The sequence below is a fragment of the Neophocaena asiaeorientalis genome, unplaced genomic scaffold (genome assembly GCF_003031525.2).
Source record: "Neophocaena asiaeorientalis asiaeorientalis breed wild unplaced genomic scaffold, Neophocaena_asiaeorientalis_V1.1 scaffold540, whole genome shotgun sequence".
NCBI lineage: Eukaryota > Metazoa > Chordata > Mammalia > Artiodactyla > Phocoenidae > Neophocaena > Neophocaena asiaeorientalis.
The window spans coordinates 2,553,353-2,565,614 of NW_020172141.1; positions in this window are offsets into that span (position 1 = coordinate 2,553,353).

The following is a 12,262-nucleotide window of genomic DNA, read 5'->3' on the forward strand; positions in this document are numbered from 1 at the left end:
AAATGCTGGAGAGGGTGTGGAGAAAAGGGAACACTCTTGCACTGCTGGTGGGAATGTGAATTGGTACAGCCACTATGGAGAACAGTATGGAGGTTCCTTAAAAAACTACAAATAGAACTACTATATGACCCAGCAATCCCATACTGGGCATATACCCTCAGAAAACCATAATTCAAAAAGAGTCATGTATCAAAATGTTCATTGCAGCTCTATTTACAACAGCCCGGAGATGGAAACAACCTAAGTGCCCATCATCGGATGAATGGATAAAGAAGATGTGGCACGTATATACAATGGAATATTACTCAGCCGTAAAAAGAAACGAAATTGAGCTATTTGTAATGTGGTGGATAGACCTAGAGTCTGTCATACCGAGTGAAGTAAGTTAGAAAGAGAAAGACAAATACCGTATGCTAACACATATATATATGCAATTTAAGGGGAAAAATGTCATGAAAAACCTAGCGGTAAGACAGGAATAAAGACACAGACCCACTAGAGAATGGACTTGAGGATATGGAGAGGGGGAAGGGTGAGCTGTGACAAAGCGAGAGAGAGGCATGGACATATATACACTACCAAACGTAAGGTAGATAGCTAGTGGGAAGCAGCCGCATAGCACAGGGAGATCAGCTCGGTGCTTTGTGACCACCTAGAGGGGTGGGATAGGGAGGGTGGGAGGGAGAGACGCCCTCAAGAGGGAAGAGATATGGAGATATATGTATATGTATAACTGATTCACTTTGTTATAAAGCAGAAACTAACACACCATTGTAAAGCAATTATACCCCAATAAAGATGATTTAAAAAAAGAATTCCATTGCTAAGTTTATTCCCTTTAAGTCTCTGGTCCTCGTGGATTTTTTTCAAATTTTGTTATATCCTCCTTTTTTTGTCTGGATCTTTTAGTGTTGTGGGATAGGGGTTCAAGGCTATTTTCTTTCTGATGTGCTGTCACACTGCCTTTGTCAGCATGGAAGATAACTATGGTGTGGCTTTACCTTCTTATAGAGTCTGGAAGGCTAAAATCCTACATTCTCATATCAGTTGTCCTAAGGCTCCATAAGTGATGTGCATTTCACTGGGCAGACACACCCAAGCCAGTCTCGGAGCTGACAGGGTAGCATGATACTGAGCTGCACACAGGGGACCTCATTTCCCTGGTAAGCGAAGGAGAGCAGGTATTTTGTTATCCTGGAGTGACTGTGAAAGGTTTCTCAAGTTCTTATATTGTAAACACCAAGCAGTAAGAGTAGCAGCAATGACACTTCTGCTTGAAAAGTCTGGGGTATGACTGGCCCTTCTTCCTGGCTGCATAGCATCCAACCATTGTTCTTTCATCTTTCCAGATAGCTTCTAGAAGCTTCCTTTCACTTAAACTACCTAGAGTGAATTCTGTTGTCTGCAACAAAAAGCCCTTACAAAACACTCATATATTAAATTATCTTACATACTGAGATCCTTTACTATATTCACTCTTTGGATTCACTGATCCATTTTAAATGGATCACTATCAATACACTCATGCCAATTTCATGCTGCTCTTATCACAGTGGATTTATAGTGAGTTCTGAGATCTGTTTCTTTTTGCTCTTATCAGAAATTTATACTTCCATTTGAACTTTAAGATACTTCTATCACCTTAAGTCAACAAATAGAATAAGAAACAGAAACACATTTAAGTAAAACTATGAGACGTCCCTGAACCCTAAACCAAGATATATGAAGACAGAGACTGAATGAAGACATGGAAAATGACTTTAAAAAGATGAGACACTCAAACTAAGAGGCTCACAGAGTATTTGCCAATCATCACCCTGAAGAACCTTTTAGAAAATAATAAAGTGGTGGTACCAGAGGCTGTAAGAGATTGTGGGGGAGTGCTGAAACCATGAGGCTTGCATAAAAGCACGGACAAGAAGAAATCAAACTCCTAGATATCCATTCTCACTCCTTTCTCACAGTTAAGCAACCATCTTTTCTCTTTCCCTTTAGGAAGTAGGAGGTATAGTCTCCAGAGAATATGAACTACAGAAGCTTTGGACATGGGGCCACCAGACAGAGAGAGATGGAGATGAAGGTTGAAGACAGGAGTCAGCAAATTTTTTCTGTAAATATCCGGATAGTAAATATTTTAGGCTTCACAAGCCATATGGTCTCTGTTACAACTACTCAACTCTGACATCGTAGCACAAAAGCAGCCACAGATAATATTTACACCAATGGGTGGCGCTCTGTGCCAATAAAACTTTATTTATAAAAGCAGGCGGTGGGCTGGATTTGACCAATCGTTTATTATTGAAAGCCCTTCTCGTCTAGGGTGATACCATGGGGATTAAGTAAAAAGTCTACATGCTAAACAGGGAGCCTCCTCTCCCTCTTCCTCTGACCAATAATTATTCACCACCCCGTACTTTCTCCAAGTAGGTTAGTAAATGAAGATATTGTCCTTTCAAGAAACTCAAACCCCTAATAGCAAATACAGTAGCAAATACAGCTACTAGTATTTAGTGTCACTGATTAAAAAATCCACTGGTCCAGCAGTGAAGCTCACCACTTTGTCAAGCCCTGTGAGCCAGACCCAGTGAAGCTGGGTGGGGAGGAAACCCCAGCAGTCCTCATTCTAGGGTCAGGGAACCAACCTCACTTTCAAATACAAACAGACAGGCAAAAGATCCTCTGACATTTGAAGAAAACTTCCAGCATGAGACTAAAACAATCAAACACAAAATAGACAGTAACTGGGAGCAAAAGACAACTTCAGAGGACTCTAGATAATATCTGCAGAGAGGCCAATTTATGTATTAAACACATGTTTTTTGAGTGTGAATAGTGTGTCAAACGTTTTCCTACATGCAGGCAATACAGTAGCGACCAAAACTAATAAGAATCACCAACTTCACAAAGCTTTCTTCTAAGGAGAAGACAAAAGAAAATAAAACAAGAACATTATTTTTTAAAACAATAATTGTAAAACAAGAAAGATTTATTGATGATTAAAAATTTGGCAGGTAAATGTTTTTATAGTTAGTAAAAGGGTTGGAAGATAAAATGGAAATCTCCCTGAGAAATGGGAGAAAGAAAGAAAGTAGAAGGAAAATAGGACAGAACAGAAAATTAGACGGTAGACCCAATAGGTCCAACCACCAACAGATAGGAATTCTAAGAAGAGAAAACAGAGAATAGGAAAAGGACAAAATTATCACATCAATAATACACAAAATTCCCCAGAGCTGCAAGTCAGGAGTCACCAAACGAAGAAGACCCCCAAAGTACCAACATGATAAGTGCAAATTATCCACATCAAAGCACATTTCTGTGGAATTTCAGCATTCCAGAGAAGATTCTGTTCCCGAAGAGGGAGAAAAGGTCTCGATTGAAGATTAGGGGATAAAAGTCACATCAGATATCTCAAAAGCAATACTGAAACAATATTTTCAATTTTTTTATTGAAAATTATTTTCAACTTAGAATTCCGTACTCGGCTGACATATCAGCCAAGTATAAGGGTAGAACACAGGCATTTTCAGACACTCAAAATCTAAAAAAATACACATTTTCTCTTGTGCCATGTCTAAGGAAACTCCTGGAACATGTGCCACACCAAAAGTGAAGAAGGTGGGAAAGAGAGGGTCCTTTAGTCAAAAGAGAGATGAAGGCAAATCCCAAGACATGGATGGAAGAAAGTTGCAGTAAGCAATCTCCATCCATGATGGAGCATGGATGGCTCCAGGAGGAATGTCCTCAGGAAATGTCCTCAGGAAAATGATATACTATTGGACAGATTTTTCATGTGGAAATTTATGTTAAGAAACATTTTGAAGAACTTTAGAAAATGCCGGAAGACATTGATTATGCTGAGGGAAAACGTCACAAATTTAAAAAAGCAATTATTAACTACATGCAGAACAAAAATGTATATAAAAAAGGAAATACGGTAATAGCAAAATACCCAGCTTAAAAGTAAACAATATTAACACAGTTATAACTGATAACTAATTTAGTTTGTAATAACTGAAACACCGAATATGTGTTTTATCATCTTTACTGAGGTAGAATTTTTGTGCAATAAATTAATTGCATCCATTTAAATTGTATGATTTGATGAATTTTTAACAGATAATTCCACCCGTGAAATTATTTCCACAATAAAAGTACAGAATTTTACCACTACCACCAAAAGTCTCCTTATACCCCTTTGTAATCCACCCCTCTATCTGCTCCCAAAGCTAGGCAATGGCTTATCTGTTTGTGTCGATATACCTTAGTTTGCATTTTCTAGAATTTTACACAAATGGAATTACACAGTATGTACTCTCTCAACTCAGCCATTCCACTCCTAGATACATAAGAAAAATAGAAACCCATGTCCACACAAAGATTTGTATACGATATTCATAGTAGCTTTCTTCACAACAACAAAAATAAAATGGAAACAATCTAAGTATCCACCAACAGAAGCATGAATGAATAAAATCTGTTGTGTCCATATAATGAAATACTGTTCATCAGTAATAGCAAAAACGAAATATGATGGCTCAACTTTAACCACTTTTCCAACCTCATTTATTGGTCTTATTTCTTACAAAAGTCTCTTGTGGTTTCTAGGTGTGTAATCATTTTATCAGCGAAAATATGTATTTATGTATTCTCTTTTCTAATTTTATACCATTTGTTTCATTCCCTCTTTTACTGAATTCACCTGAACATTCTAAACAATGTTGAATAATAATGCTGATAACAATCATCCCTGCCTAGTTCCCGATTTTAACTGAAATGCTATTATTTCTCTATTTAATTAAAATGGTTTAATATTTGCTGTTGGCTTGGGGAATGTGGTCTGTGTTATATTTATTATATTCAAGTCCCTTTCTTCTATCTATATTTTAGAGTTTTATTATAAATGGATCCTAAACGTCTGTTCAGAATCTACTATGCCCAATGCTACTTTCTCTTTAATTTGTTCGTCTAGTATAGTATATTGATGAATTTCCAAATATGTATACATTTCCAAAGAATAAACTTTACTTGATCATTCTTTTGATTGCAAGGTCCTTTTTCTCATACATATTTTAACATTTTTGCATTTATATTCACTAGTGAGGTTAAAGCTTAAGCTTCTTTCCAGTGCTATCTTTTCAGGTCTTTATATTTATTCTGGCTGCATGCAATGAGTTGAGGTGGTTTCTACCACTTTCTAGGATCTGGAATTGTTTAACTACTGTTGTAACTACCTCTTCTTTAGAGGTGAGGCAGAATTCAACTATGTTACATTCTTTTCTCAATGCCTTTTCCAATGGTGACTCTTTAACCACTTTTCCAATCTCATTTATTGGAAGTTTTCTCCTATTCAAATTTCCTACTTCTTGAGTCAAATTTGATTAATTATATTATTATTGGGTTGGCCAACAGATGTGACAGAAAAACCCAAACGAACTTTTTGGCCAATCCAGTATAACAGGAAATCATCCCTCATCCTAGGGTTTTAAATGTTTTACCATAGGAGTTGGATGTAGAAATTTTTAAGGACCTTTTCATTTCTTCTGTATCTGTGATACCTCCTTTCTTATTTCTAATCTTAGGTGTCTTTATTCTTTCTCTTTTTTTTTTTTATTCAGGCTCAAAAGGAGTTGATTATTTTGTTGGTCTTTTCAAAGATCCAGCTTTTGAATGTGTTTATCTTTCATGCTATTTGTTTCTAATTCAATATTTATTTGTTGAACACATGAATGGCAGTTATCAGCACATAGGTGGGTTGAAGACCATTGGGGAGAAAATGTGTTGAGTGAGAAAGGTGAAGACCTCTTAAGAACACCAATATCTTAAGGGCTGAACAGAAAAAAACCCCACAAAGATTTCAAAGATGCAATCTGATAAGTAGGAGAAAAAACAGGGAAGTACAATGTCATAGAAGCCAAGATAAAAGTGTTTCACGGTGGGTGGAGAACCTTGTCAACAGTTCCGAATGTTGCCCAGGGGGATCTCTTGCCAAAGGCCTTACAAGTGTCCACTGACGCTGCCTACACGTAGGCGGTGGATGGCCCTAGCAGTTTTACGGTTTTATGGGCTGACAAGAGAAAAAGTCAGATTTCAGTGAACAAAAGAGTAGGAGAAAAGTGAGAAAATGAAGGCAACAGTCACAGATAACTTTTAAAAGACCTCTAGCTGAGTGCCTGAGGAGAGAGGGGACAGGAAATGGAAGAAGGTAAGGGGTAGAGAGACATTTTTATACAGAGGTGAAAGGCTCAAGCACATTTAAATGTTGACAGGAAGCAGCCAGTAAAGGGTTGGGTGGGAGATACAGGGAAGAAATGCAATGCAGAGCACAGACACAGTATTAAACGCATATAGGAGAGGGTCCCATTTTCCTGTATTCCAAGGCAGGAGGATAGGACGTCTGTGGGTGAATGTGGGTAAACCCACCTTTGTAGACTTGATGGAAGGAAACTGTGGAAACTGGATGGACTCTATTTCCTCTATGAAGTACCTGGCAGGGTCCTTTGCTGAGAGTAGGAAGGAAAGTGATAGGGTTGGAGGCATCCGGAAGTAGAGAAACATTGACACAGCAGCAGTAAGTCTTGGGAGAAAGACCTAGCTTGGGAACTGTAGAAGAATTTTCGGTCAAGAGCCTAGTTAAGTTGGATGCCACACAGTGTGGAGGCACCATGCATAGGAATGAAGGCAAGCAGATGGGTGGGCCCAGGGATACCTGTTGGTGGGACAGTACTAGGTGATAACTAGTGTTTGCAGGACAGTCACCCAGCTCTTCCAGCTCCTCCCCACGTCACTCAGGCAGCCCCACCTCCAAAGCCTCCTCTTCTACCCTTGCTATGGGAGGAAAGGAAATAAGCCTGTGTTGGACTTATTGGAACAAACTCTCTTTCCATCTCTCAGAGCCTACTTCCACATTGGAGACTGTAAGAGTGAATAAGCCTGGGGTCTGTTTCCTCTTACTCAGGAGCAAGTCCTCCCAGACAGCACGGAGATAAGCGACTGCTATCAGGGCTACCTCGATGGGGCAAATTACAGATAAGAAGAGAGACAATGGAAAGATGTGGGTCTTACTACACTTGAACCACGTTCTGCTTTTTGATTCCAACTAACAGAGTCAAAGCAGAATAAACTCAGACATTCTAGTTGTTTAAAGAGTATCTCAAATACATGCACCCGTATGTCCATAGCAGCACTATTTACAATAGCCAAGACATGGAAACAACCTAAATGTCCATCAACAGAGGAACGGATAAAGAAGATGTGGTATATAACACAATGGACTATTACTCAACCATAAAAAAGAATGAAATAATGCCATGTGCAGCAACATGGATGGACCTAGAGATTATCATACTAAATGAAGTCAGAAAGAGAAAGACAAATACTATAGGATATCACTTGTATGTGGAATCTAAAATATGACACAAATGAAATTATCTACGAAACAGACTCAGAGACATAGAGAACAGACTTGTGGTTGCCAAGGGGGGGAGGGGTGGGAGAGGGATGGATTGGGAGTTTGGGATTAGCAGATGCAAACTATTACATATAGAATGGATAAACAACAAGGTCCTACTGTAGAGTACAGGGAACTTTATTCAATATCCTGTAATTAAACTGTAATGGAGAACATTTTTTAATCTCAGTAAGAAAGGGGTTATATCTTCCTACCTATTTATCTATTTACCCACGTACCTACCTCACAACATCTTTTATTAGCTTCTAAGTTCCCTCAAAACATGGATCATATGATCCTCACCCGGCCATCCACTTAAGCAGTATTTTTTAAAACTGTAACATTTTAAGACCATTTGAGAATATCTCTCAAAACATGGTCTTGGACTGACTGATTTAGATCACTGGAATTTTTTAAAATTCATTTAAAATCCTACATCAGAATCTCCAGGGATGCTTGAAATGCAGGTTCCCGGACTGAACCCCAAACCTCCTAATTCTGAATCTGGGTTGTACACAGGATACTCTAAGGAGGATCCTGGGAGCATTTTCAACATGTTATTAAAATACTAATTCACTGGTGATCCTGAAGCCCGTCGGGGTCAAGCAGGCTTTTATATCTGCACTGGTTTACCTAGTGAGCACCTGCAGAAATTTTATTTTGAAGAAGGACTGCTCAAAGGAAAAGTGATGATAACTGCTCTGAAGCACCCAACACAACAATGCAGTGTGGGGTGAGGTAAGAAATGAGGGGAAGTCACCAAACCTTTAGAAGAGGAAAGTCAAACAGACACTGAGGTAAACCGAAATCGGCACAAGGTACGTCTGGACGAGTCTACGTGGGGAACCAAGGGTTAGTTTGTGTGGCCCTCGGGGTCAGGGCCTAAAGGCTCTAGCCAAGCAGCAAGTTCAGAGAATTTTGGAAGCCTTTAACCAGTGGTCCAGACAGAAGTGAAAAGACTACATTAGGGTCCCTTTGAGGGCCTGTACTTGTGCCCATAACACGTCTGTGCTGCCCTTAGGAATTTCTGCCTGGTCCTCGCCAAAATCCCGCTGGGCTGAGGACAGGACCACAAAGGGGAATCTGTAAGCTGGTGTCGTTCCTGCTCTAAGTCTATAGCCTCATCTGTAAAGCAAGGAGATGGGCCAAGTGTCTCCCTGTACCCCTGCCAGGAGCAGCTTTCTGAGCCTATGGAGAAGCTGCCAGCCCATCCTAGATCCTGAGCATCCATGGATCCAAGGCAGATTTAAGGGCAAAGACGCTTCTGAGTTCATGTAAATTACAATAACAGATAACAACTAGGCAGCCACCTTTCAGAAGCAGAGTATCAAGGATGCAGCAACGTTTGTAGCCTTGCCTCCAGGCATGACTCTTTGAGGAAACCAATGACTGCCTTCAAAGAAAAGAGGAGGATTCCTTGCACCTCATAAAAGGCTTCCTGTCCACAGGGGAGGGATGGAGAAGACGGCTGTGACCCTTGCCAACGCCAGGCCAGCTCTGTGAGCCGGAGACACTGCTGGGCAGGAGATGGCTCCCGTACAGACACAAGCAAGAGCCCTCGGTCTGTTTAGCAGCCACAGCTCACCTGGAGAAACCATTTTCACCGACTTCTCAGGGACCAGATCTGGATTCCAGGGCAACTTTATGAGGTGCTACTATATAAGGTAAGGAAGAGATTTCTACCAAATGTTCCAGAACTTACAGAAGTGAGTGTTGAAAATACCCCTTTGGCAGAATCCCACAGAGCCCGCAGCAGAAATGCATCCCCCGAGTGGGATTCGAGGTTTGGAAACAGGCAGCAGACATCTGGAGCCAAGGAAGGTGAATCAGGTCAGCGCCAAGGCCCAGTGCTCGGGGTCACAGAAAGGTGAAGCTTCTCTATAATGAACGTGTATCACCTTCAGGATAAAGCAAAGGAAATTCAAAAGCATCAGCCTGACTTCGTATGGGACTCAAACTGAAAGTAATATGCCAAGAGGAAAAAGATGGCTGGTAGCCATGGCAGCAGTGTTAGAACTCTTACACAGCTGCCCACGGTGACGGACCCTCCCGTGGGAAATAACCCTCACTGCAAATGCTGGCATTTTCTTGTAAAAGGCCTTATCAAGAGTCCTGAAACAAGCACCCTGTTCAGAAACTTGCACCACCACCCAGAAAACCCACGGTCCTGGGGCTTCTAACTCCTCAGTGGAGCGTTCCTTCCTCAACCAGCTCTATGTATAACTCGGCCTCCCGCCAGGGCTCCAGCTTGGTCCTGATGCTGGGGAGAGCTCTAGGGACTAAAGGACCAAGGGCATCAGACTGGCTTCCTGGGGTGTGAGGAAAATAGATATTTATGAGCAGAAAAAGGGACAGGACCTCCCTCCAGCCCTAGTCTGGACCGGTCTTACCTCTCCTCCACACCATCACAGGTTGCTGGCAGAACTGCTTCGCTAACCATCAAGGTGTACCCTGACTCACAGGTGCAAAGTTTGTGATGGCCACATCGCCTCTCCAGGATAACACGTGAATCCACTTGCCCAACTGCTTCCCTGTCTAACCTGGTTACCTGCCACCCCTGCACATCTTACACTGCAGCCATCCTGAACTACCCACAGTTTTCCGGTAAACATGCTACTCTTTTCCCGTCAATACCTTTGCATGTGGTCCTCCCACCCTCTATCCCAGGGACATTCTGAGGCAAACTGTCTTCTCATTACTGGCCCTGTGGCTGTGAGAGGAGGGAAATGAGATGATTTCTACGTCATGATCAATTTGGGGTCAGCACCAGTACCTAGATGCCATTCGGTAGACTTTGTCCTGGTCTTATTTCTGCCTAAGCTCACTGCAAAAAACCAGCATAGAATGGCTGTTCTGCCAGCTGTGCCCACATGAAGCCTGACAGCTCAGAAACCAAGATCTGGCCAAAATTCTAAATCCAAGAAGATCCCCATGGACAATTCACCTGGGAAATACACCAAGATAGCAAATTGGGTCGAACCCACCCACCGTGCTTGTGGATCTTAAGACTGTCTGTGTATTAAAATCATTTGGAGAAATTTTTTTTTAATGTAAAGCCAATGAAATTACAATCTTTGAAGCTCAGCCTGAACATCTATTACATTTTCAAGGTTCCCAGGGGAATTCTAATGTGCAGGCCACATTGAGGACCACTGTACCATTCCCTCAACTTCCTTCTGTCTCAACTCCTTTTCTCACTTTTTCGTTGCCCTAACACTCCCCATCTGCCTCTCTCATCTATGGCAGAGACTAGCTCGCCCATCACAATTAACCCGTGGAAGTGGAACACAGGGTGGAACCAAGGCTAGACTACATTTAGGACTCTAGACTCTAGAAACACATTTTCTCATATTCAGTAAGGCAGACTATCTGGTGTCTCACTACCTGGCTGGTTTATCCCCCTTTGGAAGGCACTGGGCCTCACTCAATAGAAATCCTGATTAGACTGACAGAAACCAGGCAGAGCTCCAGGAAGACAGGCTGCTGAGCTAATGGAGCAGTTATTTAGAGTGGCTGAGAAAAGCAGAGATCCAAATGGGGAGGAAAACTGCAAGAGATTTCTGGATAAATAGGATGACTGTATTAGATCCTCGTGATAGGAAGAAAGGAGAAGGAGAGAGAGAGAGAGAGAGAGAGAGGAATTAAGAAAGGGAGACAGAGAGAGAGAGATCAGAGGTCCAAAGACCAGGATGATAAAGCATCCTGGTGGTTGTACCATCTGGATACTGAGAGGTAGGGACTGACTTGGAAAAAGACTCCAGAGAACTTTTTAGGATGATGGAAATAATCTCTGTCTTGATTGTGGTGAAAGCCATACAGGTGTATCCACTTGTCAGAACTCACATTAGATTATGTCAATTATTTATGTCAATCAATAAATTTGAAAAACATGTGTTTTAAAAATTAAGGAAGAAATAGGTAGGAAATTCTGAATAGGCGAGACGGCCAGAACTCTGCCAAGTACTGTGCTGAGGTGCCCTGAGCGCCACCTCCCCAGGAACCGGCCGTGAGGGCCCCTGACCAATATCAAAGGCAAAGGAGAAATCCAGAACACTGCTCCTTCACTCCTCACAGTATCGTAAGATCGCATGTTGGAGCTGAATCACTTTCCTCAAGTATATTCCATGGAACACTGATTTCATGAGTTGCTCCCTGAATAAAAAAGAATCTGAAGTCAAATAAACTTTGGAAATGCTCATACTGTATTCACCTCTCACATGAACACAAGATACATTAGACCAGCACCGTCCAACAGGATTACAGTGTGAGTTACCTTTGTAATTTAAGATTTTTTAGAGGAGCCACATTTTGAAAAATAAATTTAAGTTTAATAATATTTTAATGTAACCCAATATATTAAAAATATTAGTGTTTCAACATGCAATATATATAAAAATTAGTAAGATTTTTTTATGTTCTTTTTGTAACACTAACCCTGTGAAACCCACTGTGTGCTTTAAGTTGCAGCACATCTCAATACAGACAAGCCACACTTCAAGTCCTCAACAGCCGCATGTGTCTAAAGCCTGCATATCGGACAGAGCAGCCTTAGAATATTAAGGGCCCTGAGAAGCCCCACAGTAAAGAAACGTCTTTAACTGTTTAATCCAGTGTTTCCAAAACTTATTTGACCACTGGACCCTTTTTTGGGGGTCAGTTCTATCTATTAGCATCTGTTCTTCAGGAAGACACTTTAAAAATGTGGACTCGGTTCAGAGATTGTAAAGTGATGGTCCAAAAATTAGCTATAACCTAAAGACAGATTTTGACTGGTCAATACAATGCTTTTGGATAATTTAAGCTGGCTTTTAA